The sequence below is a fragment of the Anomaloglossus baeobatrachus genome, chromosome 4, assembly GCF_048569485.1.
Source record: "Anomaloglossus baeobatrachus isolate aAnoBae1 chromosome 4, aAnoBae1.hap1, whole genome shotgun sequence".
In the NCBI taxonomy this organism is placed as follows: domain Eukaryota; kingdom Metazoa; phylum Chordata; class Amphibia; order Anura; family Aromobatidae; genus Anomaloglossus; species Anomaloglossus baeobatrachus.
Genome location: NC_134356.1, coordinates 334,513,182 through 334,538,786, shown reverse-complemented (window position 1 = coordinate 334,538,786; position 25,605 = coordinate 334,513,182). Strand labels below are relative to the sequence as shown.

At 41.5% G+C, this 25,605-nt stretch overlaps 1 protein-coding gene and 1 long non-coding RNA gene across 2 annotated transcripts in view; one reads left to right on the top strand and one right to left on the bottom strand.

Moving 5' to 3' along the window:
• Positions 1 to 25,605, bottom strand: part of KCND2 (potassium voltage-gated channel subfamily D member 2) — a 642,239-nt gene that overhangs the window by 573,235 nt on the left and 43,399 nt on the right. The gene's annotated exons all lie outside the window — the stretch shown is intronic.
• Positions 6,957 to 24,156, top strand: LOC142301512 (uncharacterized). The gene is made up of 3 exons (XR_012752820.1): positions 6,957 to 7,057; positions 18,418 to 18,535; positions 24,026 to 24,156. It is a non-coding gene; the product is annotated as an uncharacterized LOC142301512 (long non-coding RNA).

Genomic DNA, 25,605 nt, shown 5'->3' with positions numbered 1-25,605 from the left:
CGTAGACCTGTGAAACTAAAGAAAAGGGATTTACTAACATCATCTGGACTCCTGTGGTTTGGCGCGGTATTTAAACCTGCTTTTCTCCTGCCTTCTGAATTGTTTGAGATTGTGGACAGGTGTCTTTTAAAATGATACAAATTTCAAACAAGTGCCATTACTACAGGTAATGAGTGGAGGACAGAGGATCCTCTTAAAGAAGAAGTTACAGGTCTGTGAGAGCTAGTAATTTTGCATGTTTTTAGGTGACTAAATATTTGTTTTCCACCATAATTTGCAAATAAAATGTAGCCAAATCAGAGAAGGTGATTTCTGGATTTGTTTTCTCATTTGGTCTTTCATAGTTGTGGTCTACCTATGACATCAATAACAGGCCTCTCTCATCTTTTTAAGTGGAAGAACTTGCACAATTGTTGGCTGACTAAATACTTTTTTTCCTCACTGTATATGTGGCACTAATGATGATTACTATCTGTTATTACTAGTTTTTCATACTATTTTATTCTATATTTTTGAAGTGGTTATTTGTTGCTGTCCACTGTAGATATTTATAATAACTGCCACCGCACCATCTTCCATCACCGATATTCTCAGGTCCAGGAAGTCGATGGTTCGAGTATGGTGCTGGCAAGTGAGGTGGATATTGTAGCTGTTGGAGTTTAGCTGACGCACAAAACCTCAAGTTCGGGACCTGCACCTCCCCAGATGACAAACACGTCGTCAATATAGTGAAGCCAGCACTGTGCATGGGAGCTGGCAACAATGTTCCCCCCAAACACCTCCCTCTCCCAGTAGCCAAGGAAGAGGTTGGCATAGGAGGGGGCACATACCGCCCCCATCGCAGTGCCGCGTCGCTGGAGGAAGTACCGGTTATCGAAAACGAAGAAATTGTGCGTGAGCACGAACTCCAACAGCTCAAGGACCAGAGAGCGCAAGGGAGGATTCCAGCAGCTCATCCCGAGAAAGTATTCAACGGCCCGCAGGCCGTGTTGATGGTAAATACTGGTATAAAGGGCCTCAACATCCAAAGTCACCAGCGAAATCCCACCCTCCACAAATAATCCATCCAGTCTCCTCATGACGTCAGAAGTGTCTCTGACATAGGAGGGCAGCGTCTCCACAAGTGGATGTAAATAGAAATCAATAAATTGGCATGCCATATCGCTTAGCCCTCCAATGCCAGAGACAATTGGACGCCCTGGTGGACTGGTCGGATGTTTGTGAATTTTTGGAAGTAAGTAGAAGGTGGGTATCACCGGCGACTTTGGTAGGAGGCCATCCAGTACCTTTCTCAGGATTATGCCTAAGTCAAATGCCCTCTCCAAGATCAGCCGCAGTTCAGTCAAAAACTTACTGGTGGGGTTGGAGGGGAGAGTGGTGTATGAATCCTTATTCCTAAGCTGTTTATTAGCCTCTTTAACATAGGCTTCTTTTGACCAAACCACCACATTGCCCCCCTTGTCGGCCGGCTTAAATACAACTCCCTCCATAGACTGAAGCTCCCGCAAAGCCACTCTGAGTCTATGTGGGAGATTGGAACAACTCCTCCTGGTGGAGAGCATTTGTAAATCACTCACCACCAGGTCATGGAATATCTGTAGTTGTGGGCAGAGCGACAAGGGGTAAAAAACTTCTTTTCTCTGTCTCATTTAATTGGATTTTAACTATGTATGTCTAATCACTAACTACAATCACATGTGATTTCCAGTATTTTGTATTTTTTGTAATAATAAAAACTGTATACTTTTTTCACAATTGTGGTGCAGTAATTCTAACTCCAAAAAAACATGATAAATACCCCCCTTCGTTCACAAGTTATTGTATGTATTCTATGGGGTTCATGTACACTACCATCATTATGAGGTTCGCTGTACTTGGTCTTTGTTTTTCTACCACTGTAGATATTGTCTGGATCAACTATTTCATACCTCATAAATAATTCCTTCTGTATATTGTTACTCTGTGTAAGCCTATTTGCCCAGTGTAGTGCGCCCCCTGATGGTTCATTTCACTGATAAACTTGTCCACCTTTTTAATTCTGGGTGGTATTTTATATTGATAATAAAAATACATGTTTATTCCATGTATAGAAGACTTGGCGCTGTTCTTAAAAATCATGGAGGTCATACAAAATACTAAATGTAGTAGTTTTTGATGTGGGGTATATTCATTTTTGGATCAACAAATTTGAGTAAAACTGATGATTTTGATTGAAAGTTAAATTATTAACATTACTTGTAATGGGATTAAAAAAATGTCCTATGCAACTCAGTCTTGTCAAAGTTTTGGAAATTGTTATTGCACTCAGTGAGCTATTGATTAAAAGCTAACATTTAAATAGGGTGTACTTAGTTATGTTGAGCACTGTGTATTTATAGAACATGTTATGATAGATATAAAAAATATAGTGATGCCAAATGCAGAATGTGGAGGTTAAATTACAGTGCGTATTATATGTTTAATAAAATATAATAGCATTTTATCGCTATTATACCAACATATTTATAACAATGTATCTTCGTACACGTATGTAGGGTGTATAGTCTGTATGTGACGGATTTTCTTAGATTTAGCGGGATATGATCATTTTCACTTGCTGTATTTCCCACTAGGCGTGTCACAGTAAAGCAACTCTTCGTCACACCTCTCAGTCATTCTGCGGGATTCCAGATTTTACTGTTCCCTTCCAGGTCTGACGATGCGCTGCAGGAAAATTGTTTTCCGCACAGCTTGCCTGCTCCATTATCAGACCACTGGCCCTCAAAAAAAAGGTTTTTGTTTTTCTTTTCTCTCACAATGTAATAAATTATATAATCTCAGTCATTATCTCATCTTGGGTCAACTTTATTGCAAATGCTGCACGCGGAAAATAAAAAGAATAAGAAACTATTTTGTACAAAGGACATTCAAATATTACTTAAAAAAGATAATTTTTCACCAGATACCCTGATCACAATAATGTGCCACATACTGGGCTTCTTGCTGTAGTTTTGATAAAAAACTGTTTCATCCAGTCTAGCTTTACTAGTAGATAGGCCTGCTATGTAATCCTTGACTTTCATGAGCTCTGGCTATCATATCACCCCTGTATTAATTAACTTCTTTCGGTTTATGCACAGTGTGAGCGTAGTTAGGCAGACCTCATCATCAAGATGGCTAGTAGCCCTGCAGCAGATAAAACAGTGATTTTATCAAAACTACAACAAGTCTCTGTTACTGTTTTTTGCTGTTCTCAGCCTGGGAAGTTGCCAGGCACTGCCATATTCACTCATCGGGTGGCAATGGTGCTAGGGGAAAGAACCTAAAGGCAGTACAGATGCTGTCCAACCAGAAATTAGTTTTACTGAAACCTGTTGTTTCACCTACTCAGTTTAATAAGTGTATACTGTCAATCAGCGCAGCAGGTGTAATCAGTTTCCTGCTTTGGCCTATAAGGCAGTACCACACTCTATATAAACTCCCACCTAACTGCTACAGTTGCCAGATATTGTGCCTGGAAGCTCCTTAGAGTCTGTTGATTCTTCTGGGGTTCCTGATATACCTGCGATTTGCACTTTAACATTGTCTGGCTCGGTTCTTGTCTGTAACCTGAGCTAGGCCTGATTGTGTACACTCTGATTGATTACCTGGCATCTGACCCCCGGCTATCCTTCTGACTATGACTTTTGATTCTGGTTTCTGTCCTTTGACTTGTCACTCTAGTTACTGATGTAGTAATTTGAGTTGTCTTGTTTCAGGCTTGATGCACCTACCAGCAGTCACTACATGGAAGTAACCAATGTGATCCCATTGTAAATCCACATCTGCTGGAGCAGCCACTAAGTGGAAATAACTGTGAAGGCTCTGTTTTAAATCCATATTCATGTGAGTTTAAGGGTGAAGACCAGGGTTTGATCTGGATACTGCCAGATGGAGAATCTAGTGTGGCGCCCCTGAGGCTTCAGTCGCCACAGGGTACTGCACCTCACGTAAGGTGCAGTACTCATTCCGGGTTTTGAGGAGGTCAGTGCTGACTCCACATTCAAACATCCATAAATACACAGTAGGTAGCCCTTCACAATGGGGACCGGGCTATGGTTGGGTCTTAAGGTTGCCATGCAAACACTGGAGCAGCCACCAATTAGTGACAGGACTCAGGGGGAGGAGCGACCACCAGGGGGAGTTAGGTGGACAGATATACACGGAGAGAGAGAGAGTGAGGAGCTGGCTGACCGATAGCTCCTGTGGGATGTAGGAAAAACATGGTTGCTGAGGGGAGAGCTTTATTGCTCCCTTGGAACCGGTGCAGTTCATGGTGCGGAGCCCTAGGGTGGTGCATACTTTAAGTTGCGCCAGCAGAATCTGCCGGACAGGGGGATTTCATGTCCCTCTGGCGACCACTGGATCCTGGAGTACAGCAGAAACACAGAGCCTGGAGTCGTGATCACGGCCAGGCCCCAAGAGGACTCACGCTGTCTGCACATGGGACGGGAACTTTAATACCAAACGGGGGTCCCCAAGCACTTCAGGTCACGGGGATCCACACTAAAAGGCGCAAGGAGGAAGGGCCCACAGACTACCGCATCGGTTCTGACCTTCGACTAACCCGGGATTGTCTGAGGCCTATCATGGCAAAGACCGGCACCTCCAGGCAGCTCATGGACAGTGAGTAAAGACCTGGAACCGCAACTACTGTGTCAGCCCTTCATTGCCGATGTCGTCGTCCCGCGCTTCAGTGCCAACGGCCACTACTACCTCCATCATCTTCCCAGGGGTCTAGCTTCCCCTGCGGGAAGCTGACAACTGCAGCGGCGGCTAATCCCTGGCCGGATATCACAGGTGGCGTCATAAGACAACCACTACTTCCAATACCCACATCCTCATCCTATCCTTCAATCTCCTTTTGGTGTACACCTCGGGGACATGAAGCCAGACAGGGCCACCCGTGATATCCAAGACCTGACAACACCGGCCCAGCGACGAGTAATTTAACCCCTGCCCTGTGGGTGCTACATTAGCACCAAGTGTGTGTATCTCAGTGGCCTTTTTGCGCTAACAGCCTTTGATAGATATAATAACTGGTGACAGATTACCTTAAAATGTACATTTGAACACAATATTGTCTGTATAGGTTTATTATCTAAATATTACAGAAGGAGACAAGATAATATGACTATTACAATAAACTCTATCTTGACCTAGCATAATTGCTTCTTCTAATTTTCATTTAGAGAAATAACTATGTGTACTTCAGCGCCAAATACAAATTAGCATATTACAAAGCCCAAAAAAATGTAGCCAGCACATTGTTTCCAATTGGTTGATTTCTTGTGTAGGTTGTGAAATTAGCCTACTGGGAGAAACCATGCAGAATTTCTTTTGGGCACTTGTAATGTGTATAGGCACTTATGCTGCAGAACTAATTCCATTAATGTGTCATTTGAAAGGCTTTCTAATTTACTAGAACGTTTAGAGCAAAATTCTAATTCTTAAGGTTAATCATGAGAAAAAAAAAATGTTCAGCAGAAACGATCAGCAATTAGAGTGCACACGCGGGAACTATAAAAAGTCCGTTTGTTTAGGTGATAAGATCCATTGTGTGGACCAGATCTTTAATTCACAGTGTAATATTGCTGCTATAGCTTTAGCAGGCTGAAAACACATTTAGAAAAGGTTATCATTATGTATTCAAGATAGAGATTACAGGAAAATGTAGAAATGATCAAATTTACACCTAGAATTGTCCTCCCTTCCTACAGCATCATGCAGATTTATTTATACAGATAATTGAGTCAATGGAAATGCTGTGTTTATGCAAACTACAGTTTTGTACAATTTTACGTTATTTTTTGGGGGGGGGTTGAGGGGGAAACAGGGGAAGGAAAAATACTTGCATCACATTACTGCATCCTTTATACCTGTAATAGCTCCATGAAGAATTAAAGCCAGTAATACAGGTAACAGGTATTATACTCACTTGCCGCTGTCTTCTTCTGTTATCACTGCAGCTCCTGTTGGGCGCTAGTGATTTGTGACCTTCTTCAGTGTTTGCTGGAGCGCGGCAGAGGTCACAAATCAACGCAACTCTATGGGAGTCTCGTTCTGGCTCTCATAGAGTTGCATTGAGAGCTTGTGATGTAACGTCTGACTTCCAACTTGTCAAAAGGTCCCAAGATGGCGCTGCAGGATTGGAGTAACCCTGAAAATGCGTGAAAATGTCGGAGGGTAAGAATAAGACAGTGAGCAGGTGATTTACTTTTAAAGTGCCACTCCAGCGCTGAAAAAAAATAAACATTGGAGTGGTGAGCAGCATTTGTCACATGCAATGCTCTGGATCTATCCCATTTTACCCTCCCTCTGCACCAGAAAAGCTAATTTGTGCTTGCTTTAAGCAGTCATATATTTCCGCTATGGTTTAGCCCAGGTTCTGTCAGGCAATTACTGGCCCTGACCCCTCGTGTTAAGACCTCGTTATTTTTCAAAAAGTATGGAGTTGAGTGTAATTACTGTTTATACATTTTCACTTTATTTGGAATTCATTGAAGACTCTATGCCAGAAAAACTGTTAAAAAGTAGCACATATCTGAGCAATGTACAATTGCGCAAAGATTTGGCAACTTTTGTTGGTTTTACATCAACTCTAGCTTTTAGAAAAACGTGCTGTGCTTTACTGAAAGGGCATGGCCTAGAGAGGCCCTAAAGGCACAAAAGTGGTGTAAACGACAGCCGTAATTTTGTAGTGACCAGAAAAGCCACTACTAATGTGTGTTCTGTATTATCTATGTGATTACATTTGTGACACCTATTCCCCACCTTGGGAGGAGGTAAATTATTTAGTGTTGCGCTGCCCTCTACTGCCTTGGTTTGGTATTGCAATTTGAATTGCAATTGATTTGAAAGCAAGGAAGTGGCTGTTGGGGGCGGAGCTTGAGAAGGCAGTTGAAAGAAAAACCGGTTGTATGCGGTTGAGTTGCTGTGATGCAGGAGAAAAAAGGAGACCTCCATTGAGATATGCGGGGAGTGTAATTATCACCCTATTCGGAGCGCCCTGCTTCTGTAACAACAGAGTACTGGAAAAGTAAGCAACAAGCTATGCCCATATTCTAACACAAGGAAAAGGACTGCAGCACTGCGCAGTATATTGCACTGATCCTCCTCCCCTTAAACCCAGCACAGTTAGTCCAATAGATAGTGACATCCATCCTCCCAAGGACGGGATAGGAAAAACGCTTCAACTTGTTCACTGTGTAAGAGATCTGTTTATTGCTATGAAATGACTGTCTATTGGCAATGGAAAAAGCAGCTTTGTTTGACTAAAGAATTGGCTACAAGATTTCAGTAAATTCATCATTGACGTTTTTACAGAATCCTCGGTGTCTGTCTTCCTTCAGCGGCCTTATACCTGGCAGATATCCCCACAACTCATAGTCTCCTATCTCTGTTATTTTTCTCTTTATAATTTGCCACCTAACCTAGGGATTTGCTAGAGCTATCGGAGACACCATGACCTGAATATCCTCTAAGGCAGTAGGCCCGGTTTCTCACAAGGCAGTGCGACAAATTTCAATCTACTACAGTTAAGGATGAGCGGATTGGTCCATGGATGATCGAGTTTGAGTCGAATTTCGGTTTCATGCTAGTTTGAATATTTTAAGATTCGATTTGCAGTTGCTGAAGCATCAGAGTGGGCTAATGTTGTTTTGGGTTACCGCACAGGCCTGCGTATAATGCCTGGCAGATATGACATCTATATCATCAAACCTTGTACAGTGGTCAGTACCTCAGTACCTGGGCCAGCACTGATTAGCGGCTCGCAGTGAAGCACAATTTGTTTGGCAGAGTCGTTCTCCATCTCCACAGTCACTTGCAATCTCTCTCCTGTACAGTTTGAGCCCGTATGATCAGCAGGTTCCTTTCTTTTGTCTGTAAAGTGTAAGCTCTAATGGTCAGTTGTGTTATCTCTCCTTTTCCAGAAATGTATTTTACAAGCAATTATAAGCTTTTCAGTATTGAGACTTGCAAATTTGTTTACTGCAAATAACATTTTTTGGGTAAATTCAGCAAAGTTGGCAAATTTGAATTTCAATAGATGTGCTCATTGTAGTGCATTGTCTTATTGAGAAGTGGATGTTTCTGGTGTAAATTAGTTTATGTAATGCTTTTAATGTAGCAATTTTCACTTTAAAGGTTCTACTATGGGTTTTACTAGAATGAGAGTGGACCCTGCTGACAATAAGAGCTTACACCATACAGAACTGAGAGAGGAGTCTGCTAATCATAAGCGCTTAAAAGGAATCTATCAGCAGATTTTTATGTAATCTGAGGACAGCATGCTTTAAGAGTTAACACAGAGAGTTCATGCATACCTCTCTTGTATAGGTCGGTGGTGTTTACTTAAAACTTAGTGTTTTATCACTAGGACATTATCATTGTTGTGACTAGCTGTCTTGAGACATGTTGTACGACTTCGTCCCCTCTTATGATTAGCATCTCAATGTCTATAGAAGTGTACATACAGAGCCTGGTGTGGGCGGGTGTAGATTTTTTTTGCTGTATAGCGAAAACTAAAAACTGTAATTGTGTCAGAACTGCTGTAACCAGTAATCTAAGTGATACATCATTGGATTCAGGGTACCTTTACTTACAGCATACTGCTGACAGGTAGCAAAAACCTGCTGACAGATTGCCTTTAACCCCTTCACGACCAATGACTGATATATCCGTCATGGATCGTGTGAGGTTAATCCCCGCCCCATGGTGTGGGCAGGTCGCGGCGATCCGCGCACATATCAGCTTTTTACACAGCTGACATGTGTGTCTGCATGTTACAAGTGGAATCGCATTCCACCCGCAACATTTAACCCCTTACATTTCGCTGCCAAAGTCTGGCAGCGAGATGTATATGCGTGCGGCCATTACTTTCACTTACCGCCACCCCCACCAGAAGTCACGTGTGTGATCACGTGACTTTCAGTGGTTGCCATGGTAGCACAGAGTCCCGTGCTGATGCCTGTGCCATGGCATAGTGCCAGCACGGAGAGTAAAGCAGCGTATCTGCAGTTCTCGGCTCTGTAACTGAGATCTGCAGATAGGGCAGAGCGATTGGATTGCTGATCGCTATAGCCCCCTAGCGGGACTAGTAAAATAAAAAAAAGTAAAAAGAATTTTAAAAAATAAAAAAAACCAAAAAAACCCTAAAAGTTCAAATCACCCCCCTTTCGCCGCATTGAAAATTAAAGGGTTAAAAAAATAAAAAATGTACACATATTTGGTATCGCTGCATTCAGAAACGCCTGATCTATCAAACTGTAAAATCAATTAATCTGATCAGTAAACGGCATAGTGGCAAAAAAAAATTCCAAACGCCAAAATTAAGTTTTTTGGTCGCCGCAAGTTTTGCGCAAAATGCAATAACAGGCGATCAAAACGTAGCATCTGTGCAAAAATTGTACCATTAGAAACGTCAGCACGAGACACAAAAAATAAGCCATCACTGAGCCATAGATCCCAAAAAATGAGAACGGTACAGGTTTAGGAAAATGGCGCAAAACGTACGCCACTTTTATTGGACAAACTTCTGAATTTTTTTTAACCCCTTAGATACAAGTAAACCTATACATGTTTGGTGTCTACAAACTCACACCGACTCTCAGGCATCACAATCACACATCAGTTTTACCATATAGTGAACACGGTGAATAAAACATCTCAAAAACTATTGTGCCATCACACTTTTTTTGCAGTTTTCCACACTTGGAATTTTTTTGTCATTTTCCAGTACACTATATGGTAAAACTTATGGTTTCATTTAAAAGTACAACTTGTCCCGCAAAAAACAAGCCCTCATATGGTAAGATTGACAGAAAAATAAAAAAGTTACGGCTCTCGAAAGAAGGGGAGCAAAAAAACCCGCAAAAACGGAAAATGGGGCTGAAGGGGTTAGAACTACAGGGGAGAGAGAGAAGACAGTGCTGACAATAAGAGCTTACACCTTATAGGATAAAGAGAGGACTTTGATAACCATAAGAGCTGACACTCTGCAGAAGAGACAGGCTTACCCAGTGACTGTGGAGATGGAAAACAACCATGTGCTCTACTGATGACTGCTAATCATTCATCTCTAGGATGGAAAGTCAGGGATATTTATGAACACAAATATACAGCCTGTAGTATTCTTCAGCACTTGCTCTGCATTCAACTCCAACATACAAAAAAGGAAAACTTGATACAACACACATAAATGTGTTATAATGAAATCCCGAACACTAATGATAAAGAATTACAGCATATATTCTATACATAGCATCATTTCCAAAGTTGCTCCTTTAACTTCTAATTTCTGCAAGACATTGCAAGAAGACTTTTCCTCTTAGATCGCGGGCCTAATTCAAAACTGTATTTTTCAGTGTGCTGAATCCAATTTTGGTCAATTTCAGTTTTTACAATACAGGTTTTTCTACTTTTTAAAAAAATTCAAGGTCTCTCAAATCATCTATCAACTGCTGAGTGTAAAATGGACAGCAGTCAGATGACATTATCAGTTTATTCATGGACTATTCAGATGAATCCGTAAGTTTGATTCTGAAATCAGACCAAAACAGGCATGTCTTCATTGTAATTGCAAACTGCAAAAAACCCCCAAAACAATACATAAAAAGACATGAACTTCTCATAGATTATAATAGGTACATGTTCTGTTCTATCTATAAGGTCGTTGAATAGAATATGCATCAGAATCGCTGATATTTTAATGAGTGAGCCCTTAACATGAGAAGTTTCTATTACACAAAGGAGTAACATGGTAAATAAAAGTAGTTTTAATCATTTAGATTCTCATACCATTTAAGCACGTCAAATTTTTTCTTTTTTAAAGAGAACCTTTTACATCTTCAAATGCTATTAAACTGCAGATATGGGTTTAATCTGCAAGTTAAATAGTGTTCTAAAGCTGAGTGGCCCCTAAACAGAAAGCTTGGCTACTGAGAGGAAATTAACTTTATTCTTCCCAGCAGCCTCTGAATTTCAGTCATAGAGGCGAGGTTTTAGTCAGCGCTCAGTACATAGTGAGCGGTGGCTGTAACCATACCACAGACACTGACGGATAGCCAGGTCAGCAATGTACCAGTTCAGAGCCAGCTGTAATCAGAGCTAAAGTATGATTACAGTGATCGCTCACTATGTACCAAGTGCTGACTGAAGACGTGTAGGCCGCACCTCTGACTGAAAACCAGCTGCTGCAAGGACGAATAAACTTAATTTTCTTCCGGCTGCTAGGCTTTCACTGAGGCAGCAATGTGGCTTTAGAATGCTATTAACCTGCAGAATAATCCCATATGTACAGGTTAATAGCATTTGGGGACATGACAGGGTCCCTTTACAGGACATATTTAGCAAAATGTACAGTGTAATAATAAAACCACATACAGTAGAAACCAGAAGTTTACACACACACACATACACACACAAAAAACCATTTGAATGTTTTTCTCACTATTTGACATGAATTCAGAATAAACCTTTCCCATTAGGATTACCAAAATTATTTATACTTACCAATTGCCAGAATAATGAGGGAGAGAAAAAATGTTTTAAGTCATTTGTATTACTTTATGCAAAGTCAAAAGTTTACATACATTCCATTGGTAATTGGTACCATTGCCCTTAAACTGTTTTGGATATTCTTCCAGAAGCTTCACAATAGTTGGTATGAATTTGGGCCCATTCCTCCTGACAAAACTGGTGTAACTGTTTTGTAGGTCGCCTTGCTCGCACCTGCCTTTTCAGCTTTGCCCATAAATTTTCTATAGGATTGAGATCAGGGTTTTGTGATGGCCACTCCAAAACATTGACTTTGTTATCCTAAAGCCACTTTGTAACCAATTTGACAGTATAATTTTGGTCATTGTCCATTTGCAAGACCCATTTCTGCCCAAGCTTTAAGTTCCTGGCTGATGTTTTGAGATGTTGCTTCAGTATTGCCACAATCTTTTTTCCTCGTGATGCCATCTATTTTGTGAAGGGTATCAGTCCCTCCTGCAGCAAAATAACCCACAACATGATACTGCCACCCCCTTGTTTCACAGTTGGGATAATATTCTTAGGCTTCAAAGCTTCTCCCTTTTTCCTCAAAATGTACTGATGGTCATTATAGCCAAACAGTTCAATTTTAGTTTTGTCAGACCACAGGACATGTCTCCACAAATGAAGGTCTTTGTTCCTGTGTGCATTTACAAACATTAAACTTGCTTTTTTATGTTTCTTTTGGAGTAATGGCTGCTTCCTGGCAGAGTAACCTTTCATGACTTGTTGATACAGTATTTGTTTCAATGTGGATAATGACACAATCTTACCAGCTTCTGCCACTATCTTCACAAGGTCTTTTGCTTTTGTACTTGGATTGATAAGCACATGTCTGACCAAAGCACATTCATCTCTGGTACACAGAACCCGTCTCCTTCCCGAGTGGTATGATGGCTGGAGTGTGTTTCAGGTGTGCATTAAAACGTAAAGTCTCTAATTAACTCAGATGTTGCCAATAAACCTATCAGAACCTTTGAAAAATATGACACCATCATATGGGCTGTGCTTTATTATTTAAAGGCATAGTATTCTTAATGTATGAAAACTTTTGACTTTGCTGAAAGTAATAAAAATGCCTTAAAACAATCTCTCAATCTCTCATTATTCTGGCACTTGGCAAATATAAATAATTTTGGTAACTGTAATTGACCTAAAAAGGGGAACAAGTTTATTTTGATTTCATGTCATATAGTGAGAAAAACATGCATTTTTGTCTTTTTAGATAGTGTATGTAAACTTCTGGTTTCAACTGTTATTGAGAAGAGAGCTCTACATTCCCAACTCAGATTTTTTCAGCCTCAAACTGGCAGAAGCACACAATGTAATTGCATCTAAAGTGAAAAGAAAGTGCAATTGTATTATTATTTCAAGCATGCTGTATAATAAAGTAATTTTATTTGATCTCTTCCTGATACGATTGATTTTACAAATCTAATGCATTGTGTGTCAACCCTATACTTTGAAGTCTCTGTAGTATTCAACCTCCATTTAGGGAATTAATACTACTGGTATACAATTTTATTATGTAAAAGTTGAAGTTTTAAGTGGACCTTTCACCAGTTTGAGCATGTTAAACTGGTCACATCAAGGAATAGTGACTGCACAAGCTGAATAAAACATAATTTTTTAAATTCTCCTCTCCATTGTTGAGAAACCAGCTTGTAAAGGTTAGGTTATAATCTACAATGTCTAACTAAGCATTACAGGAGATTTGTTTTCTCTACAGGCACGTATTTTGTCCCCTATTTTGACACTGACCAATGATAAGCAAGAGGCGTCATGTAGAGGGGGAAACAAAAACAGCTTTGTTTGCAGCCCTGAATCCTGCAGATATTTTGTAGTATTGAGCAGAGCTGAGTGAGATTACAAACACTTCCAGATCTCTTCTCGCAATAGTATTAGTGTGTGTAAGGTGAGGGGCAGATTGACCGAGCTGTGAGAGTTGAGCTATGGTTTAAAACATGTTTACAATGATACTCAGCTCTGCTGTATTCTCCCTTCCCCCATACTGACATATCTAAAATGAGATCTGGAAATGTTTGTAGTCACACTCATCTCCGCTGTATTCCCGCCCCCCACACTGACTGCTGTGAGAAGATATTTGTAACTGTTTGTAATTATGATCAGCTCGGTCTATAGTACATGTAACGACTGAATGCCGGTTGTTATGATTATTAAGATACGATGGCACTATGGAAAACCCAGGGACACAAAGATGGTGAATAACAGTTGTTTTCTTTATAAAAAAAAAAAAACAAAAAAAAAAAACAGTTCTCTTACAACTTATGGGCCACAACAGCCCGGAATAAACAATAACAGTTTATGCAACTTGGAAGACTTCAAGTGTTGGTCTGTAGGGATGAACTGGACTATATTTCCCCCCACTATGCCGCTCCCTCCCTTATCTATTGATGGGGCTTACTCGGGTACACTACTACAGATAATGGCACGTGATTCCTCCAAGGATATAATCTTACAACCACCTCCCCTTATGTTTACAATTCAATCAGGGTACCCGGCCATCTTCCCATATACAGCCAGAATCAAGTAAATATATGTACATGTACCTTTATACCTGTACCTCTACCTTTACATGTATCTCTATTCAATATTCTGTACCTCACTGCCCCCAGACAGTGTGATGAAGCAAAGGCAGAATAGTCTGTTATTATCAGCACAGCACAGCTTAACCTCTAATAACTTCCGGTTCAGAACAAACGCCTCAAGATAAACAAGCAAACACAGCTCCTTCTCAGTGAATAATCTTCTTTCTTCTTAATCCTATCTATCTATCTGTCCCTGACTGACTATTATACACCAATCGGTCTCAGGTCAATTGTTACTCACTGAAGTCTTTCACCCAAGATGACGTCTGTCTCCCTCAGACTGCTTCTGATTCAGTCTTAGATGATTTTATCCAAACAGTTTCTGGAGAAAAATTCAGATGAATTCCCCTCGTCAGAGGCAGTAGGAGCTCCAAGGAAAAAAAACGAGTAAGCAGTCCACAAAAGGAAAAAACAAAAAACAAAACAGGCAATCCTATGAATCCAAACACGGGGAAACAACAGCCGTCTTTCTCTTGCGCAGTCCCTCAGAACTTGACTGAAATTTTCAACCATCTCTCTCAGTCTACGTTAGCAGGGAAACCTAATGCAACCCCTTACTGTCTAGCAGTGTGCCTGCCCTCTAGTGGCCATTTAAGTTATAGCATAAATATAATACATTAAAAAACATGCAAATTTATCTTATGTACATTTTCACCCTGTTACATACACAGTAGTTGTATAGATCAGGACTACACACTAATACCCAGTTTGATTTATCAAAAATTATAACCTACACTAGATAAAATATCTGCGGTGGAGATAAAAACAATATTTGTTCTACTTAGCTCTGTAGCCACTGCTCTATGATGTGACAAGTTTAGCATGCACAAACTGGTAAAAGGTCCTCTTTAAGACAAGAACATTTTCACTGGTTAGTAACCTACTGTATAGTGTCCACGTGGTTGGCTATGTGTATTAATAATCTAGTAGTATCATGGTCTGGTACTATGTAAGATCAGTCATGAATTTATTGTTACATCATTATTTTAATATCATACCTTCTAATATCCAGTTTATATGAAATACTAAGGTCTGAGGCCCATATTTACTAAACTGTTCATATCAATTTTGGGTAAAAACAATCACCAAAACGTTTTTCTGGCATTTGCAAACCTAAAAAAAAGTTTAAAATGCGCTTGATCTCCAAACAATGGGTGAGGTTTGAGCAAATTAATGAGGAATAAGGCAAGAAAACAACAAACATATTAGTGCAAAACTAAATTATGAAACAGCTGAGAATGGCAGAGCTGCACCATTTCTGTCAGCCCCATTAATTTCTATGGAAGTCACGAAAAGAGTATAGTTTAGCAACTCTCAGCTATTTCAATAGCCAAAATTACGCTGGTCAGCGACTGGACATAGTTGATCACATTTCAGTCATAAAAGGCTGACTTTGAAATATTCTTTAAACCCCTTCACCACCCGGCAAATTGCCGTTTTTTTTGCTCCCATTCTTCCAAGAGCCATAACTTCTTTATTCTTCCATCAATATAGAAGGACATTTCTGAACGAGGCAATACCAAATATGTGTATTTTGTTTATTCTTTTAATTTACAATGCAAAAGTGTGATGAATTGAACTTAGGATTTTTTTTTTCAAATTTGTATTTTTTCCTCACTTTTTATTGTATTTACTAGTTCCCTTAATAGTCCTGAAGCTGAGATCATCAGATAGCATTTGCTGTACAGAGCAATGCATCAATATTGTTCTGTACAGCAGAAATTATAATCTCCAGTGAATGCCGGTGCTTATCCGGCATTTTCAGGAACTATGTCATGACAGACACAGGGGTCATCATGTTTGTACCGAACATTAAATTTTAAATTCAAGGTTTGGGTTCGTTGATCGGATGCTGTGGGTGCTCAGCCCTGTGTGAGCCGCTTGTAGTGTTTGAATGGTGCACATTGGGGGTAACAACAGTGTGCTAGGATATAGTGTGCAACAAAAAAAAAAAGTTTGAAAAAGCCCACCCACCTTTCCCAGAAGTGATCTGCTTATGGCTGGCGGTATTGACAGGTATGATGTAACTTGTCGTGAGAGGGAGCTTGTTCAAAATGCAGCCCAATGTTTCCAGATGGAATAAATATTGTTTTTTTAAGTCCACGTGGGCATGGAGTTGATTATAATAGAAGCTGGGGTTTTGGGGTAAATGCAAGATGCATACAGCTGCACACTAAAACGCCAACAATTTACAAGGATTATACCCAGATTATTGAGATTTACCTTGCCGTTGGTTTCCGGGCTTACATGCATTGACCAATTCATAAACTAAAAATCTCATTTTTTCATATAGCAGTAATGCAGTACCAGAGTTCCCTTGCACATTGTTGGCGTTTTAGTGTGCAGCTGTATGCATCTTGTATTTGCTATGTTTTTTCAGCTGGCACCTATTCACACTTGTAGGATGTGCGGGTCAGTTTTTTTGTTTTTTTTTTAAATATTTCGTGTTTTGGGGTAAGACCCCCAGATGGGAGGGTTGCACAGGTGGGCAGGAAGACACATCACCACACCCACCAACCAAGATGGTTACGCCCACCTACCAAGCTGGCCACACCCACTAATCTTGTCCGGAGCCTGTACATTCTAGACTCAACCGTGGAGCTAGGCTCGTTTGCTGCCGGCGAACTAAGCCTTGATGGAACCGCACATCTCCAGTCATCAGCTGACCTCTGGATATCATGACAACCCATCGACGCCCCGTGATCATGTCACTGGGCCACCAATGGGAGTGGGAAATGGCGAACTCCCTGCTGGGGCATGTTAAATCTCACTGTCAAAGATTTAACACGTTAACAGTGGTGGGCGGATCTCTGATCTGGCTGCCGCTGTTAGAGGCACATGCCAGGTGGAACAGGTCAGCGGACGTATGCAGAAAAAGGTGCGGGCTCACCAGGTGAGCCCGAATCAAAGGGAATGACATGATGTACTGGTACGTCATAGGTTGTGAAGGGGTAAGATTATAATCTATAAGCAGTTCTAAGAAAAAAACTGCAGTTAGGCAATAGGAAATAATTCAATTAGGATAATTTTTCATTTACAGACAAACTACTGCACATATCTACATTGATGTCAATGGTATACTGGCAAGGTAAGGGGTGCTTCACACACAGCGAGCTCACTGCCGAGATCGCTGCTGAGTCACGCTTTTTGTGACGCAGCAGTGACCTCATTAGCGATCTCGCTGTGTGTGACAATGAGCAGCGATCTGGCCCCTGCTGCGAGATCGCTGCTCGTTACACACAGCCCTGGTTCGTTTTCTTCAAAGGCGCTCTCCCACTGTGACACACAGATCGCTGTGTGTGACAGCGAGAGAGCGACAAATGAAGCAAGCAGGGAGCAGGAGCCGGCGTCTGACAGCTGAGGTAAGCTTGTAACCAAGATATTTACCTTAGTTACCAGCCTCTGCAGCTCTCACGCTGCCTGTGCTGCCGGCTCCGGCTCGCTGCACATGTAGCTGCTGTACACATCGGGTTAATTAACCCGATGTGTACCGCAGCTAGGAGAGCAAGGAGCCAGCGCTAAGCAGTGTGCGCGGCTCCCTGCTCCCTGCACACACAGCTAAGCGGTGTGCGCTGGTAACTAATGTAAACATCGGGTAACCATACCCGATGTTTACCTTAGTTACCAGTCTCCGCAGCTTCCAGACGGCGGCTCCGTGCAAGCGCAGCGTCGCTTGCACGTCGCTGCTGGCTGGGGGCTGTTCACTGGTCGCTGGTGAGATCTGCCTGTTTGACAGCTCACCAGCGACCATGTAGCGATGCAGCAGCGATCCTGACCAGGTCAGATCGCTGGTCGGATCGCTGCTGCATCGCTAAGTGTGAAGGTACCCTAAGTCTCTGGTGTACATTAGTATCATAGAGGACTAGCAGATATGCTATTTATAAAAGGAAATACAGTGCTATGTGTAATTGGTGGTTCCTTTTGTTCTACAAAGTAGCCATACTGTATGTAGGATATACATGAAATCATTTAGTCAGATGTTATCCCACAAAATAGAGAATGACAAGGTATAAAGCAGCCGTCATACACAATCTGCCTGTAAAGCTTTGTAATGCTCAGTAAATCCTCCCTCTGTTCCCCTTATTATCTATTCCTCATTGATTTGTAAATGTCTTTATGTTTGTGTGTTTGGTGTGCTGTCTTGTCTCTTCTCTTTGATAGCATTAGACCAGACAGCTGTGTCATGTGTAGAGGTCTCCTGCCTGGAGATATTATGATATTCTGTTTAACCCTATGCCTTCTATGTTTGCAGGTCAAAGAACATGACGCTCTCCGCCTAGTCACACCAATAAAACCTCTTATGTACTTCTTGATATTGATATGCTCATATATTGAACAGAAGAACGCTTTGATATCAATGATCATAAAATGTAAGTCCACTCCAAAATCTAAAACAAAGGAGATCAAGTAAATGTCATTTATCGTCATAAAAGCAAAAGTTCAGTCCTTAAAGAGCTGTTCTTACAAGGCTCCAGTGCTGTGAAGTCTCAGAAGAAGCATTGCTAATTCTAGATTTTATCTCAGAAAAAAATCATATTACCATTTCAATTGAAATCCCCCTCTCTCCCTCTGTCCTCACACAATTTCATGCATTGCAGCACTCCGCTATCTGTGAAAGAACTCTCTGGACTCTTCACACACTTTTTCCCCAACATCTTTAAATGCTTGTAAAGAAACGCAATGAATTTCATAGTGTTTATTTCTAGGCCCCTGACCGAGCAGCCGTGTCCTGCTACCGGCGGCATCCCTGGCACCTCTTCTGTTTAGTAGGCTTTGCAATGCCTTTACATTATGGCATGATGAGGGGGGTATACTAATCAAAAGAGGGGCCAAGGATATTATAGATGGCAGAAATTCATTTGTTGTGCTCTGGTCTGAGGGAAAATGACATTACACGTGGGTGTTGAACCAGTGACTTGCAAATTTTTGTTTAAGGAGTGTTGGAAGTAGACATGCAGAATTATTTTTAGACAAAGCCTGAAGTGGATTAATTCCTAAAAGAAGACTTCTCCTTTCTAACTTTATAGTATTTATAAGGTTAGAAGATCAGCTAAGGAAAAAAGTTTGTAAGACCCTTATCGAGAAGCTGTGTCCTACCACATGAGACATCCCTGGCACCTCTTCTTGTTAATAGGCTCTGCAATATTATTATGGCACAGGACAATACACATACTAATAACCAAAAGAGGTGTCGGAGAGGTTGCAGAAAGTAGGAAGGGGGCTTTGATCTGACGGCCAAGTACTTCCAAGGTGGCCTCTGGACCAGGGTCTTGCAAATCTTTGCTGAACACTAGTAGGAAGTAGGCAAGTACTTTTTGAGGAAAAAAATCTGAAGTGGATTAATTAGGAAGTAGAAAGATTAGTCTTCTGTTAATGTTTTCCATTGTTTTCAAACACTCCTGGATTTGGCTGAAAAAAATGCCATGATAAATGGCATGTGTGCTTCTACTCTTAGGTCATCAGATGCGATTTGCTAATGACACTTGGCTGAAACTCTGCTGCGTGCGTGAGCCGAGTGTCATCTACTGTGATCTGATACTCTCACATGTGAGACTCAGATCACAGGTATGGAGAAGAAGAGATAAATCTCCCATCCTCTCCACCGTCTGTCTTGGTGTATATCGGACTTCACTGGGATGACATCAGTGCAGTCTGATGTTTTACACGCACCCTTGTATGGGCAGACATGATTAAATTTGGAGATGCAGTGGCATCATGCTGCATATGTTTTCTCATGACAAATTGGCATGAGAAAAAAAAAAAGAAATCGTAGATCTGGTCTTCATCATTGATTTACATTGGTCCAAGAGCAATGTGAGATTTTCTCCCATTGCACTCACGATTTATACACTCATGTGAGACCTTACAAGCAGTTATGTTGGAATTTTTTTTTTATTTTGTATCTTTTTTTTCCTTGTTTTTTTTCTAAAGGGGCTGTTTTCTATAAGGCCAACCCCTTCTCATTCGCCATTTTTGGCACCATTAAAATAAAGCTTATACTGGTGAGAGAAAAGCCGGTGGTGATTGGTGTCACCACCTCATGTGAGCTATGACAACGTTGGAATGGCGACGGGAATGGAAGGGAGTATAGGCATTTTATTTAATGGGGCCAAACATGTAGAATGAGAAGAGGTTGTCCAAGAGGTGGACAAACCTTTTAAGTTTTGCAGAGAAAACAGTTTATTTTTTTAGCTTTTTTTTAATCCTGTGCAAATAAATATAATAAAGAAGGAGAAGCAACAAGCTATTTTAAGATCTCACCGGCCATATGTACTCATGATTTTGCCCGTATTTGTATACAGGAATATATGAACATACCCTACGTAACCAGACAGCAGAATCTGGGTCGCTCGGTAATAAAGCTAAAGGCAGAGCTTATATCTTGTTTTTCTTGGAATAAAACTGTGACAGTTGTAATAACTTCTCATTTTTTCATATCTTAAGCATGGAAACATAGGTGATTTCTGACACATTACATTACCTTTCTATAAGGACGGATAGAACCTGAATAAGAAGCAGAGAATTCATTTTGCAAATGGGGCATGGAAGCAGTTTAGTCTTTTACAGTGATGTATGCCATCGTAAAAGTCTGGAAGGAGAATAGGCTTAGGTGACAGAGGCAGTATTTATGAAATTATTACTTTTATAAAGATAGGAGCTTTCAAACCATGTAATCTAAAAGCAGCAAAAATCTAACTCTGGCAGACTTCCTGGCTTAACCATATAAAGCAAAGTTACACAGATTTCTTATATAAGGTCCGTAATATAAAACCTTTCTCTCCCCACCACAAAGATGAACTCAGCACTAACCAAACAATAAACGCAGAGGATCATTGTATAAAGCTATAGGGCATACAGGCTATGCCTAGGGATCTAGACTTTGTCTAAAAGTACAATATATGCATATGCCCTGTAGTTGTCATTTGCATAAGTATAATAGAATAATAATAATATTTATTGACTTATATAACACCATTAATTCCACAGAGCTTTACATACATTAGCAACACTGTCTCCATTGGGGCTCATAATCTAAATTCCGAATTAGGGATGAGTGGATACTGTATTATCCGATCTGACGGCTATCTGCCGGATAGGTCGCCGATATCCGAGTATCCGCGGATATCCGACACCCAATGTAAGTCTATGGGAAACTCGAATAATTTTACGTTGGACCCGTGGGTGACCTGTGGTGAGTGAGGAAAAGGCTGAAATGGATGAAAAAAGGCAGAAACAGGATGGGCACAGCTTGTAGAAGGTGCCTCACTGCATTTCTTCCCCCTCCCGATTCATTCAAGATGACAGGACGCAAACAAACGCGCCACCCGCATTTACCCTCTTACTCTGATTTTTGTCGAATGTGCCATGACACATGCGACAGAAAACTACTCCATGGGTGTAGCTAAGTTTCCCCCTATACCCTTCCGGTGTTTAACGGTGTTCCCCCCGTGTTTTTACTTTTTTGCAGCGTTTATCCCCCGTGTCTCTCCTCCTTCACAATACACGGTAGGCGCATGCGCAGAGCGCGGCTGTCAGCTGAGCTCAGCTTCCTACATTCACTGAGAACGGCTGTGGAGCTGCGCTGGCTGCAAGCACTCTGCTGCTGTGACCCGGGGAGGGTAGGTGCAGATTCTTTGCACCCACACTCCTCACATGGAGGGTCTGCACTCCTAGAAAATGGGGGACACGTTCCCTGAGCGTGACACCCATATTCTAGAAGGTCCAGAGTCATCGTGGGACTTCCAAAATGGATTACAGGGGATTTTTTTTTTCTTTACAATAAATTGGTGAAAGAGGGAATGTTTTGGGGAGTGTTTTTTCAAATAATTTTTTTTTTTGTCGTCTATTTTTTTTTCTACTTTTATTGCTGACAGTTGGTGATGTCGGGTATCTGATAGACGCCATGACATCACCTGCTGGGCTTGATGTCAGGTGACATTACACATCTGGTATCAATCCCATTTATTACCCCGTTTGCCACCGCACCAGGGCACGGGATGAGCTTGGGCAAAGCACCAGGATTGGTGCATCTAATGCATGCGCCCACTTCTGGAGTGGTTGCGACCTGCTATTTTTAGACTGAGAAGAGCCAATAACGATGGACCTTTCCACCCTGAGAATACCAGACCACAGCTGTCTGCTTTACCTTGGCTGGTGAACCAATTTGGGGAGAACCCCATTTTTTTTTGTATTATTTATTTATAAATAATTATAAAAAAGAGCCTGGGGGCCCTCCAGATTGGATCCCTAACCAAGGTAAAGCTGCCAGTTGTGGTCTACAGGCTGCAGCCATCTGCTTTACACTAGCTGGCTATCAAAAATGGGGGGACCCCACGTCGCTTTTTTTTTTAATCATTTATTTTTTTGGCTAACTACAAGGCTAGGCACCCTTTAATGCCACATAAAAGTCACTAAAGAGTACCAGCTTAGAATATGCAGGGGGGTGGGAAATTATTAAAATCCATTAAAATTAAAATCCATCCATCTATCCATTATTCCATTATCTATCTATCCCTCTATCTATCATCTATCCCTCTATCTATCCATTATTTATCTATTCATCTATCATCTATCTATCCATCTCTCTCTCTCTATCCATTATCTATCTCTCTATCCCTCTATCTAGCCATTATCTATCTATCCCTCTATCTATCCATTATATCTATCTCTCTGTCCCTCTATCTATCTATCCATCTATCTATCTACCCCTCTATGGATGGATAGATAATGGATAAATAGATGGATGGATAGATAAATAATGGATAGATAGATAGATAGATAGAGGGATAGATGGATGGATAGATGGATGCGACATTCTCGGGGCAGCAGCGGGCTGATATTCTCGGCTGTGGGAGGGGGGGCCGTAACCATGGCCTTCGCCCTCCCCAGCCTTAGAATACCGGCCCGCTGCTGTGTACTTACCTCAGCTGGGTATCATTTTGGGGGGACCGCACATCGTTGTTTTACATTATTTATTTATTTTACTACACGATATAGACCCGCCCACCGGCGGCTGTGATTGTTTGCAGTAATGCAGCTGTCACTCAGCGTGGGGGCGTGTCTGACTGCAACCAATCATAGGCGCCGGTGGGTGGGGAAAGCAGGGAATACCAGATTGAATAATGTGCGGCCGGCATTTTCAAGAGCTGGAGAACCCGCCACAGTGTGACAGCTGTACAGGCTGCGCCCGTGATCGGTAAGAAAGAGAGAGGGAGAGACCGACTGACCATAATGGCCGCTGGCTAATATAGCCCCTATGACGCTGTGCGGCCAAGCCAATCACAGTAACACCACAACAAAGATGGCTGCGGCGTTACTGTGAGGTCAAGCAACGTCAGATGTGTTCATTGGCTGGAAATAAGCGCTAGGAAGTGAGAAATGAAAATGGAAGTATCGGAGCGGATGTCAAATTAGCCGTTGGCTATCAGATGTCTCAGATACCCCATTAGCCGTTGGATATCGAAGTGTCAGATACATCCGCTCATCCCTATTCCTTATCAGTATGTCTTTGGTGTGTCTTATAACAGTACAATAATTTATAAATTAGCAGCACCATTTTCATAGCTCTTTTCTCCTCCCCTTTGCACTGCCTTCTGGGCGGAAAGTCTCCATTTTCTAATGATTCACATACTGAGGACATTCTCCATCTTATCCCCCTTCTGACTGCATCACTGGTAAGCAAGTCCACATTTTTCTTGCCATCTGAAGCTCTGAACTCTCACTATGTTTAATTAGCTGCATTTACTAAGCTAGATTCAAGCTGTTTGTACATTTGCATATATCTCATACAGGCATCTATGATGTATGTTTCATTGTTGTATTTTACTCATGCCGATTTGTACATATCTCATTGTTCCTAGTTTCACCAAACACTACTGTTCAATAAATGCACAGACTTCCTTCAAGCAACAGGAGCAAAGACAAGCAACAGTCCAGCTCACCTGTTGTAATTCATTGGAGACCAGCAATTTTTGACCGTGCACGGACTAGAAGGAGAAAGCGAACTCCAAGCAGATGAGATAAATTTGTAGGATTGACCAGCAAACAGGTCCAAAGTTTAAAAGTAAACTTTTTTACTTTTTTTACTTTTAAACTTTAGACCTGTTTGCTGGTCAATCCTACAAATTTATTTCCTTCAAGCAACAGTCTACTTATGGTGAATAATGGTTTAGCTGCCTGTCAAACTTCACACGCCTCAGGGCCCATGCAGGGAGGACCGAACAGTGTCCCTGAACTGTTTTATGCTATATGTTGTGTACTTGTAGTGTTAAAGACATGTAAAGGCTGCTAGCAGAGCAGAGGTTCCCAATATAGCAGAGTCAAGGCCATTCATCAGTGGGCCCCACACAGGATGGAGCAGCAGTAGATTAGATATCAGATAAGACAGGGTTAAGCTGAGTCACAGGCGAAGTGACAGGTGGCAAGAGGGTTGTGCTTGTGGTCACAGTGTCAGGGTCAGTCAAGGAACTCTAATGTATGTAGAAAGAGGTGGAGCCTTCAACTCACCCTGGCTGGTTTAGAGAGTCATTCGACTGTTGGGGCCCAGAAGCAGATGCAGGTGTGAGGAAAAGGGGGGGGGGGGCGGAGACACAGACCCAGCAGCTTGAGGATGAGATACAAGATTGCGGGGGAAGGACGAAAAAGAGTACCACAGAAACAGTAGAACCAGAAGAGTTTGGTGAGGTCTGTCATAATGGTGTAAAGAATAAACTGAACACGTTTGGTTGCCAAGTGAACTCTGGTGTTGTGTGTGTTACTATTTTGTGTATGATGAGGAAGAGCAGTGGGTAATGGCCTGAAGACATCAGTAAGTGTTATGCACCCCACTGAAGTCACACTCGTACACGGAGTCTCCTTAGCAAAGAAGCGCGACCCCCATAAGGTCCGGCCTCCGTGCCTTCCTTCATTATGCTGGTACTGTAAATTGTGGCATACTTTCAGAACCAAATATGTTATGCTAAAAAGCAGCAAAACTGCCTTGTGATCATACAATAAGGGTCCGATTCATCAAGCAGTTTTTGCCAGAACTATGGTGTAAAACTGCTTGAAATTTTTCATAGATTTTGCACAATTTTTGACATTTCTAACCATGTCACCTGCAGCTCCACCAACTTTTTGAGAGTTCAGAGCATGGGCAGGATGGATTGTGGCCAAGAACTGCCAACAAACTTACCATAATTTATGCCTCAAAAGTGGCATCAATTATTCCAGGAATGTAAGCCAGCCCATTGCTGTGCATGGCATTTGAAAGATGTGCAGAATTCATTAAGGAGCACACAGTCTTTAATAAATTTAGCATATCCTATTCCAGCAAACTGCTTATCATGGTTAACTGGCCTTGATGACTTAGGACCTAAATGACTCCAGACACAGGAGCTACACGGGATATGGAAGGGGGAAAAAAAATCCTAGTTGCGGTACCTATATAAACCAGACTTGT